Here is an 11,163-nt window from a genome sequence, read left to right as displayed (position 1 = left end):
AGTGCGTAGCGTTGCACAGTTGGAGGTGAGTCGCCAGCAGTGGTGGATGTTGGGAGAGAAATGGCGGAGTTTTGAGAGCGGATGATCTGGACGTGTGTCCATCAGAGACAGTAAATTTGTAAGACTGGATGTCATGGACTGATATATATATACTATGACTTTTGAACACTATTAAGGTAAATACATTGTTTGTTCTCCATCGAAATCTTTCATTTGCTAACTATGCCTATCAGTAGTTAGTGCCTTCAGTAGTTTGAATCTTTTATTTAGCTGGCAGTAGTGGCGCTCGCTGTATTGCAGTAGTTCGAGTAACGAAGACTTTTATGAGGTAAGTGATTTGTGAAAGGTATAGGTTAATGTTAGTCAGGGCCATTCTTTTGTAGGGATTATTGAAAGTCAGATTGTGTTGCGCTAAAACCATTGTGTAACAGTTTAGTGTTGATCAGAATAGGTAAAGAGCGAAATGTCTGAGTGCGTTCAGTTCTGCTAAGCTGTTTGAAAATCAAATAATGTAAGAGGTTTATCAGCACAGTAATTCATTAATTTTTCTAAGGGGACGTTTCAACCTTCCATGATGCAACATAATCACAAAAACTCTGTGAAGAATATTGAATCATTTCATTTTCGGCGTTCAACATACACCTGTTTCTTTACCTTTCATTGGTTACCTAAGAGTATCCTCCTGTTCGCTTGCAAAAGAGACGCGTTGGAAGATTACGTACTGTAGAGGGAACGAGCCATGACTAGCACTGACTATGTTCTACACTTTAGGCCGTATTACGCTGTAAAAGAACACTGCAGTATCTTTTATAAAAGACACGTCTTAATTCGAAGAAATATTAAATTCAATTGATGAAAGGAGAAAAATATAAAAATACAGTAAATGAAGCAGGCAAAAAGGAATACAAACCTCTCAAAAATGAGATCGACAGGAAGTGCAAAATGGCTAAGCAGGCATGGCTAGAGGACAAATGTAAGGATGTAGAGGCTTATCTCACTAGGGGTAAGATAGATACTGCCTACAGGAAAATTAGAGAGACCTTTGGAGAAAAGAGAACCACTTGTATGAATATCAAGAGCTCAGATGGCAACCCAGTTCTAAGCAAAGAAGGGAAAGCAGAAAGGTGGAAGGAGTATTTAGAGGGTCCATACAAGAGCGATGTACTTGAGGACAATATTATGGAAATGGAAGAGGATGTAGATGAAGACAAAATGGGAGATACGATACTGCGTGAAGAGTTTGACAGAGCACTGAAAGACCTGAGTCGAAACAAGGCCCCCGGAGTAGACAACATTCCATTAGAACTACTGACGGCCTTGGGGGAGCCAGTCCTGACAAAACTCTACCATTTGGTGAGCAAGATGTATGAGACAGGCGAAATACCCTCAGACTTCAAGAAGAATATAATAATTCCAATCCCAAAGAAAGCAGATGTTGACAGATGTGAAAATTACCGAACTCTCAGTTTAATAAGTCACAGCTGCAAAATACTAACACGAATTCTTTACAGACGAATGGAAAAACTAGTAGAAGTTGACCTCGGGGAAGATCAGTTTGGATTCCGTAGAAATATTGGTACACGTGAGGCAATACTGACCTTACGACTTATCTTAGAAGAAAGATTAAGGATAGGCAAACCTACGTTTCTAGTATTTGCAGACTTAGAGAAAGCTTTTGACAATGTTGACTGGAATACTCTCTTTCAAATTCTGAAGGTGGCAGGGGTAAAATACAGGGACGAAAAGGCTATTTACAATTTGTGCAGAAACCAGATGGCAGTTATAAGAGTCGAGGGGCATGAAAGGGAAGCAATGGTTGGGAAGGGAGTGAGACAGGGTTGTAGCCTCTCCCCGATGTTATTCAATCTGTATATTGAGCAAGCAGTAAAGGAAACGAAAGAAAAGTTCGGAGTAGGTTATTAATATCCATGGAGAAGAAATAAAAACTTTGAGATTCGCCGATAACATTGTAATTCTGTCAGAGACAGCAAAGGACTTGGAAGAGCAGTTGAATGGAATGGACAGTGTCTTGAAAGGAGGATATAAGCTGAACATCAACAAAAGCAAAACGAGGATAATGAAATGCAGTCAAATTAAATCGGGTGATGCTGAGGGGATTAGATTAGGAAATGAGACACTTAAAGTAGTAAAGGACTTTTGCTATTTAGGGAGTAAAATAACTGATGATGGTCGAAGTAGAGAGGATATAAAATGTAGACTGGCAATGGCAAGGAAATCGTTTCTGAAGAAGAGAAATTTGTTAACATCGAGTATAGATTTAAGTGTCAGGAAGTCGTTTCTGAAAGTATTTGTATGGAGTGTAGCCATGTATGGAAGTGAGACATGGACAATAAATAGTTTGGACAAGAAAAGAATAGAAGCTTTCGAAATATGGTACTACAGTAGAATGCTGAAGATTAGATGGGTAGATCACATAACTAATGAGGAAGTGTTGAATAGGATTGGGGAGAAGAGGAGTTTGTGGCAGAACTTGACTAGAAGAAGGGATCGGCTGGTAGGACATCTTCTGAGGCACCAAGGGATCACCAATATTGTATTTGAGGGCAGCGTGGAGGGTAAAAATCGTAGAGGGAGACCAAGAGATCAATACACTAAGCAGATTCAGAAGGATGTAGGCTGCAGTAGGTACTGGGAGATGAAGAGGCTTGCACAGGATAGAGTAGCATGGAGAGCTGCATCAAACCAGTCTCAGGACTGAAGACCACAACAACAACAACAATTCGAATCAGGACTCATCACTGAAGACAATTTTTCTCCAGTCAATGAGTTTCCAGAACAAAGACGTGTCTGGAGACGCCGTGGACAGCGGTGGGATACCAAGCTGACTGTCGCCATATAGGGCCGACAACCAGGAGTGATAGTTTGCGCTTCCATTTTATTTCATAGCAGGACCACTTTGGTTGCACCCGCGGCACCTTAATAGGTGGTACGTAAACGATGTCCTGCGCTCAGTTTTGTCCCCTTCATGGCAGCCATGCTGGGCTTACGTTTCAGGGAGGTAACACACACACACACACACACACACACACACACGGCGTGTTTCTGCCGCTTGTCTTCGTGCTTGCCAAATCCTATCGTGGCAAGAAAGATCGCCGGATCTCTCCCCAATTGAGAACGTGTGGAGCTTTACGGCACGGCCCTCAAACCAGATCAGTATTTTGACGCGAAAATTGGACAGAATCCCTCAGTAGGACGTACAATATTTCTATCCATCAGTGCCAAGCCGAGTAACTGCTTGCATAAGGGCCAGAGGTGGACCAGCGCGTTATTGACTTGCTCATATTGTGATGCTCATAGTGTTGAATAAATCATTCCATTTTTCTGAAATGTAATCATTTGTTTGTTTGTACATGTACATCACATTTACTGATGTCCACCTCATCCTGATAATTTCTGCACGGTGTGTCGCTTTTTTAGTGTATTTTATAAAAGTAAATTATGATCCGAACTTTCATCAATATATTTGACAAAGATCTTCCACACTGTGATGCAAGCTTTAACAACAGTGTGAATTAAAACGTTAATGACACGTCCCTTTTTGTAACAAATCTTGTACTTAATTACAGAGACAGCCCTCATGTACGAAGAAAATAACAACTAGAAATGTCGTTGCGCTGTACTGTAAATGCAGTACGTATTTGTAGGTTAACCGTCGAGTACTGTACGCGTCAGTTAGCGACGCTAGTGAAAGCGTGACGCGTGTGGCCGGCCGTAGTAGGGTGAAGGGTAGTGCGTGTGCTGCGTGACGCACGGTGGGCTGAGATGCCGCACTACGGCGCCTACGATGACGGTGGGGCCGATATTCTCCCGCTGACGCATCACCCGGACGTAGACTGGAGACTCCAGTCAGTGACGTGCCTGCTTCCGTCAACTCAATAAACACGCCCGCCCCCGTGTGTACACAGCAGCCGCCGGCTACAGATACGTCATCTGACGTGTCCCCGTGTGCTGCACATCCCTGTACCACAGGCAGCACTGCCCGGGTAGAATCTAGCTGTCACGATAGTCTCAGAGACTCCACGTCTCAGATGCAGCTTCATATCGCACTCCAGCAAGAAAAGAGACACAAGTCGAAAAACGGCAATATTTAGTTTATGTCTGAAATTTACTTGTGAAGGCCGGCCGGAGTGGCCGAGCGTTTCTAGGCGCTACAGTCTGGAACCGCGCTGCTGCTACGGTCGCAGGTTCGAATTCTGCCTAGGGCATGAATGTGTGTGATGTCCTTAGGTTAGTTAGGTTTAAGTAGTTCTAAGTTCTAGGGGACTGATGACCTCAGAAGTTAAGTCCCATAGTGCTCAGAGCCATTTGAAACATTTTTTTTACTTGTGAAGTGCCCCGACGCGCACAAAACAAAAATGGAATTCATTGCCAACAATACTTTCTTGAAATTTAAAGGAAGCTTATAGCGGATGGTTTTATAGTGAAGCTACTCACGGAGGTCCAGCCTGGGCTGTAATTATCGTATGGCAGCGAAACTTGGTAGGTATACTAATGCGTTAAAGCGAAACCGATTTATTCTGGAAAAAATTACTTCCAATTTTGGCCACCAGATGCAAATCTCGCGCTCTGCAGCATCTCATCGACGTCTCCGGTATGCATATTGAACAAATTGTGTAGCAGCGGTTAATAATAAAATCAACATTAAGCCTTTTGCTCTTGTTTGACCTTTTATGTCCACGTCGCGTTCTTAAACCTTTGGATATGTAAACATTTCTATTCGTCTTACTTGTATATGCAGTGCCATATTTGCACCAAGTGGCCAAAATTAGATTTTTTTCAGCTTAAATCGGTTCCGCATTAGGGTATTAGAATATCTACGAAGTTTAGCTGCCGTACAATAATTACAGCCTATCCTGTACCTCTGTGAGTAACAGCTTTTTAGTTATAACAACCTAGTACTATTTGAAGCGTAACAGTTAGGCTCTTATCTTTCCTTTAAACTTAGTTACCAGCAGTTTCTCAGCCATATTAATGAATTGAAAAACTGACAGCGTGTCAATAACGATGCTAAGCATAGTCAAATATGGGCAGTATCAGTGATATTATTCTTTAGGAAGTGTGATCATAAAATGAACCTACACAGTATATTCCTTTTTTCTCAAGTAGACACTGTAATTGGTAGGAATGTTTAAAAATATTCTATTCCCTTAATATTGCTAAACTTCTGTTACCACCATTGTTGATAATAGATTTAGAACAGAAGTGACTTGAAAGTAATTAAAATCAGTAAAATTCGTTTATAGTCATTATCGATGATACATAGTTTAAAAAATATAATTCAAAGAACAGAATCTACTTAAACTGTGAGGCTAACTATGTAACTACAAAGCATTCGCTGTTTGCCAGACTCTGTTTTGAAAAGATTGTTTTACTATATTTTTATTAAAGCAAGGAAACATGCTAAGAAGAATTTATATTCATATTTTACGAATAATCGACTAAAATGTAATATGTATTTGTTATATTTACGTGTCTATTTTCATTGTGAATAAGTCTGATTTGTAGCGAAGTTCATATATTACGCAATGTCATTTTATTTTACGATTTATTGAACGTTGTTTAATGTATTGCTATCTGTCAAAATTGTTTGTAACTCTTGAATTTCCTGTTTTTAACATTCGCGTCATTGTAGCAAAACATATATAATCCCCATGTGGAACCCCTGTTGTACGCCCATTTTCGCTTGAAATATCGACGCAGCAAGTGTGCCGATCGGTTTAGTAAACACGTAATCGATTGTAAAAGGCAGACACTGTGCCAACTTTGTACAGTCGTGCCTTGAAATAAACAAGATAGAATCTCAAAATTAAGTGGGCACGAAATAATGTGGGTATTACTACCCACTTTCCCAGTGTTTGTAACACTGGGGCTTCCGTTCATTCTTATTTTCTACAGCAACAACAGCAAGATCAACTCTTCGAAACAAATAACACTGATTAACTAATTGATCCCAGCCGAAGATATTTTTATGGTAAACTTCTCATATTATACAATTAGCTCTTTAAGTCGAATTTTCTCAAGCATCGCATTTTTATATGTGTCTATGCCGGGCTGCGATATACAAGATGAACCCGAACTCCACCCCCTAAACTTCGGAGGCTGTTTAGTGATTTTTTTTTACTATTTTCGTGTAAGGTACCAGTGATCTCCAGGGGCTCGTTACAGAGCCATTATATTCGGTTTGATTTCTTACGCCGTTTATCTTTGTATCTGTACAAGAACAACAGTGCAAATGTTAACTGCATGCGCCGTCTTTTTGTTTCATTCGCTTGCGCTACTTGCTGTTGACCCTAGTAACCCTCACATTACTCTTCGCCCTCAGCTTGCATAAGATAAGGCTCGAACCTGACTCGCATTTGTTTTTCCGCTAGTGCTAGTTGTACGTTAACAGTAGTACATGGTAGTATGGATAAGTTTTACTGATGAAGACTTGTCTGGGGTGCATCTCGAATATGGATGTACAATGGGAGAGCGGCGCTAAGACGCTTGCTGAGCTGGTTCCGCAACGATGGAGAGCACATCAGAGTACTCTTTGGCCAAATGTTTGAGCGGAGGGAAAATAAGGTTCCCTAGAAACTACACAATGGATTTTTCTCCGATTTTTCATAGCCAGACCAAGAGTGGGGAATGGACAAATGGGGTATCAGTTGACCACCGTGAGGTCTAATATTAAAAAGTTAATTAATTGCTTGAAAGTAATTGGGGTAATTAAGAGGAATTTAATTAGTGATTCTAGGGAAAAACTAAATACTTCACAAATAGCTGCTGCTAATTATATAAATAATGTATCAAAAAGTTCATGTCTTCAAGACCTAGCTATTTTCCGAGTAAAGAGCTACACTGCTGTGATATTTAACAGTAAAAAAAATTGAAATAATTTTTAAGAGAATTGGTAACTTTTTTGAGGTATGGCGTGCCTAAAAGAAAGAAATAAAACAGATTAGAGAAACGATTGACGGGGTCTGAATGATGTTCGAAATCATGTGCAGTAAACGACGCGCTGATTGATAATTTAAAGTTTAATGTCCAACGTAGAATCTTAGAATAGGGGATTTTTGTCTGGTACATTATGTAGATTGTGCAGTCTCCTTTCCTGTATATGATTTCAAGCATCATTCAAAACCTCGTCTAATGTCCGTCCAATCTGTTTTATTTCTTACTCTTAAACAAATCATTCCAGAAAACATTTAACTGATTTTTAATGTTCTAAAAAACTTTCATGCGAGTGTCCATGCTTGCCTACCAGGAGCCGGATCCTTCCATGTTATAATGGATGGGATATGGCGAAACACCAGATCTGGATGAAAATGTGTTGCACGTGATTGGTGGCTAACATGACAGCAGTAGCCAGCACGTTGCACGAGCTCTGCACACAAGCCAAACGATTCCCCGCCCTATTCGATTCGTGTACAGGGCAAGGGAAAAATTACTCTCTATAAGAGACCGCAAGCCTAGCACACAATAGGTCGCATGGACGTACCTCAGTTACCGGTGAATGTGGTACACCGCAAAAAGCCGAGAATATCTTACTATTGTATTTAATATTTTCAAGATATCGTCAATCAAAGAAATGAACTATGTTTCATATGAGTGATACTTGTTAAACCATGGTGATTCTGTGAGAGAACTGTTTTCCTCAAAGAATGCCATGTTCGAGATCAGAATGTGGTCTATGATCCTTTAGCAAAGGCACGCTAATCATACAATCTTGGACATTCGTTCTTTTATCTTTCTTATAACATTCTGCATTCTTTTTTAGACACGATTATTCTTCACAGGGCAAAAGATTCTGATACGAGTTATGTAGTGTGTCTCCCCCCCCCCCCCAAGTAATTCTCATAGTTGATATGTAAGTGCTTAAATGCACAAAAATACCAGTCGAAGATTCGTCTAATACCTAATACAGATTTTCTGAATTTATCCTGTATTTTGTCGTTTATAAAGAAAATTGCGTTAAGTAGGGTACCATCATATAACTCACGTCTGGCATGGAGAGGAGCCGTTCTGTTGTCGCTCTTGGAGCGAGAACACGTAACGAGAGTGTGTGCGCTCGTACGTGTACTCAAAGAGCGAGGAACAAGTCTCTCCTCAGTACTTCACTGGGAAAGCAACTCTGTTGAGAGCGAATCAGAGTGCGACTCTGTATTGAGTCCTTGCGATTAAGCGTTATTCACTGTGATGGCCGCCACACTTATTGTGCGGTGTGAACGGACAGAGTTATAGTTAAACGCCTGCGAGCGAATTTTTGAGTGGCACTACGATGGACTGGCTATCTGACCGGTGTACCATGCCAATAGTTGGACTAGGGGCGAATAGGAATCCTTGACTTCATCAAGGCGTAGGGAGAGTTTGATTGGCGAAGGTCAATCCTGATAGAACGAGAGTTACCTTATTTGTCAGTAGCGAACGGCGCAGACAGCAGTCATCACAGCTTACGGTATTGTGCGCTACAGCTATTGCGAGCTCCATATTTCCTCCACAACAGTACACTTCACTGCATTTCACATGCGACAGCCTCGACTGTACCTAGCAACATTCTAAAGGATCATTATTCAAGTTGAGTACACGCGGCTCTCAGCCATTCTGCCAAGTCAATAACAATCTTAAACTTTGTATAGAAATTTCATTAGCGAATCCTGTCCTTAAGAGGTAGCTTCACATTCAGAGAATAACCCGGAAATAACTTGTTAGTTCATAACAAAAAGTGGCATTGTGATTTCTCAGAATTTTTGGAAAATAAAATAAAATCTTCGGTAGTTTCATGTTTTTCTTACACTAACTAGCACTACTCCAGTACCCAAGTATCCCACTAGTTACGTAAGAAATTTTGCCAATTTTTGTGTCATTTCCTTACAACGGACGACTCCAGAAGATATTTATTGCTGCAAGTTTTTCAGGCATTTCTCTTTAGAACGTTAGGAGCGTCTGTCTGACTTCCATAGTAGTGTGGGGGTGTAAATTGCATCTTGCAGGAACCACAGGGTAAAGGGTACATCTGAGATTAATCCGTTGCGCAGAATGACAGAATAGCACCCACACGCTCACACCCTCTTGACTTCTTCTCCGTCGAATAACGCTAGGTACAGGTATTTTTAGACTCTTTCTACATATGAAACAAGTAGACATACAAACCTTACTTTTCGTCAGTTAACGATGTATTTAACCTCCATACACAATAAAACTCTCACTTTCCACATAAATATGTAACTTCCTGTAAGTCACTCGTACAGCCGAACGTCAGAAACAAATTGAGTTACAGTTAAAAGAAAGTTGGCTTGGATACCATAACTTCGCTTAGCATGAATCAGAAAATGTCTTGCCTGTAGAAAGGTTACTTCAGGAGTTCCTTTCCAACTGTCCTTGTTTTAATAACAATAGTCAATGGCACAATAAGCACAGACCTGCATATAAACTCCACGGTTCTTCCTTACACACTCACTAAAACATCTATGGATTGCCCGACAAGTACTTGTCGATGCCGTTCGTCCGCCGCGTCTACTTTCTTCCCGCGACTGATTTTAAACTTGCACACACAAACGTGTGACGAGCAGTAGGTAGGATTCTACCATCCCACACTCATATCCAGAACATCGTGTGTTCGAGACGGTAGAAGACAGAGTGGTTCTAGAATTTACATAGAAATTCTCTAATCACTACAAAGGCTTACTCTGCAGCGCGTAAAATACAACGGGAATTTTGTCGGGGCCAAACATATGCTGTATTCTGTGTCATATAGACTAACACACAACGCAAAAATTACTGAGATTCTATCGATTCTCGACCATACCAGGTTATTTTATTGGTTTGTTGCATAAGTTCGTAGCGTTGTTGTTTTGCAAGTTGGAATTCTGATTGTTATGGGTTTATTTATCGATTTTCATTTTTTATTTGTGGTTCACTGTTGTTATTTAAGATTACATATAATTACTTTCTCATCTGGAGATAATGAGGTGTTATGCACCTGGTAGAACAGCGACGGTGGGTGGGGCGTACCACGAATTGCGTCCCCGAGGTGTAACCATCACTGCTGGCATTTATTGCCAACAACTGAGACGTCTTGCAGACGCAGTAGAAGAACAAATCCAGGAATACCGAGAGAAATGATGCTACTTGAAAAAAAAAACACTATACAAGAGTTGGGCTGGGAAGTCATTCCGTATGCACCTTTTCACCTGATCTTGCTCCCTCAGATTTTCACCTTCTTCAACCTCTATTGAACAAATTTCAAAGAACTTCCTTCCGGATGAAAATGCGCTCCGAACATAGCTCGACGAGTTCTTCGCCTCGAAACCATGAATGGAAAAGTTACCATACTGCTGTAAATAGTAAAGGAGACTACGTTATTGATGAGTAAACTTTGTTATATATTTTTGTTGTGTTTATTGAGCTTATGGAAAAACGGTGTGAGCTTATGTACAAACCTAACAGTTCAGAAAAAAAAGAACATTACTTACAGTTGAAAACAGTGCAGCTCGTTTTCATTTTCTTGTATGATCTGCTGGACGGACTTAATGAAGGCAGAACCACTGGTGCATACCAGCAGAAAACAAGGTGGCCCGCTCTAGAGGGTACATACTGACTGACTTACCTGTTTTTACTGGCTGGCAAAATACTGAGCCGCGACTGGAAGATCTAAACACGTGTGTGTTTCTTGTAAGCTCTCTGCGTCGGCTATTTGGAATACAGAGATCGAAGCAAAGTCATCGCCGGCAAGCGTATCTTAACGGCTTCTGGCCCAGGGTATACGTACTTTCAACATTACATCGCCCTGTTGCCTAAGTGCAGGGGCAGTTTGGCTGGCTAGGGGTGAAGGGTGCGAGGGGAGTTGAAACTTGATACATGCGCGCGCCCGCACACACACACACACACACACACACACACACACACACACACACACACACAGCCACACACAGTTTTCTCTCCTAGTCAAAGCCAAGCGTTTTACCAGCCATTAAAAAGGAAACAACCAATCAGTATGAACCCCCTAGATCTAGCCATATTATTCTCTATACCCTCAAATTGGCCTCCAAAAACGACTGTAGTTCGACCTTTGCACGCACTTTGGTGCAAGACACAATTAGCTCGCAAATTAAGTGTCACAGTGTAATTTCCACGTCTAAATTGTATGTGTTGTTGTTCTAT

Source organism: Schistocerca americana, chromosome 8 (assembly GCF_021461395.2).
Source record: "Schistocerca americana isolate TAMUIC-IGC-003095 chromosome 8, iqSchAmer2.1, whole genome shotgun sequence".
Classification (NCBI taxonomy): Eukaryota; Metazoa; Arthropoda; class Insecta; order Orthoptera; family Acrididae; genus Schistocerca; species Schistocerca americana.
Note: the sequence above shows the minus strand (reverse complement) of the source record.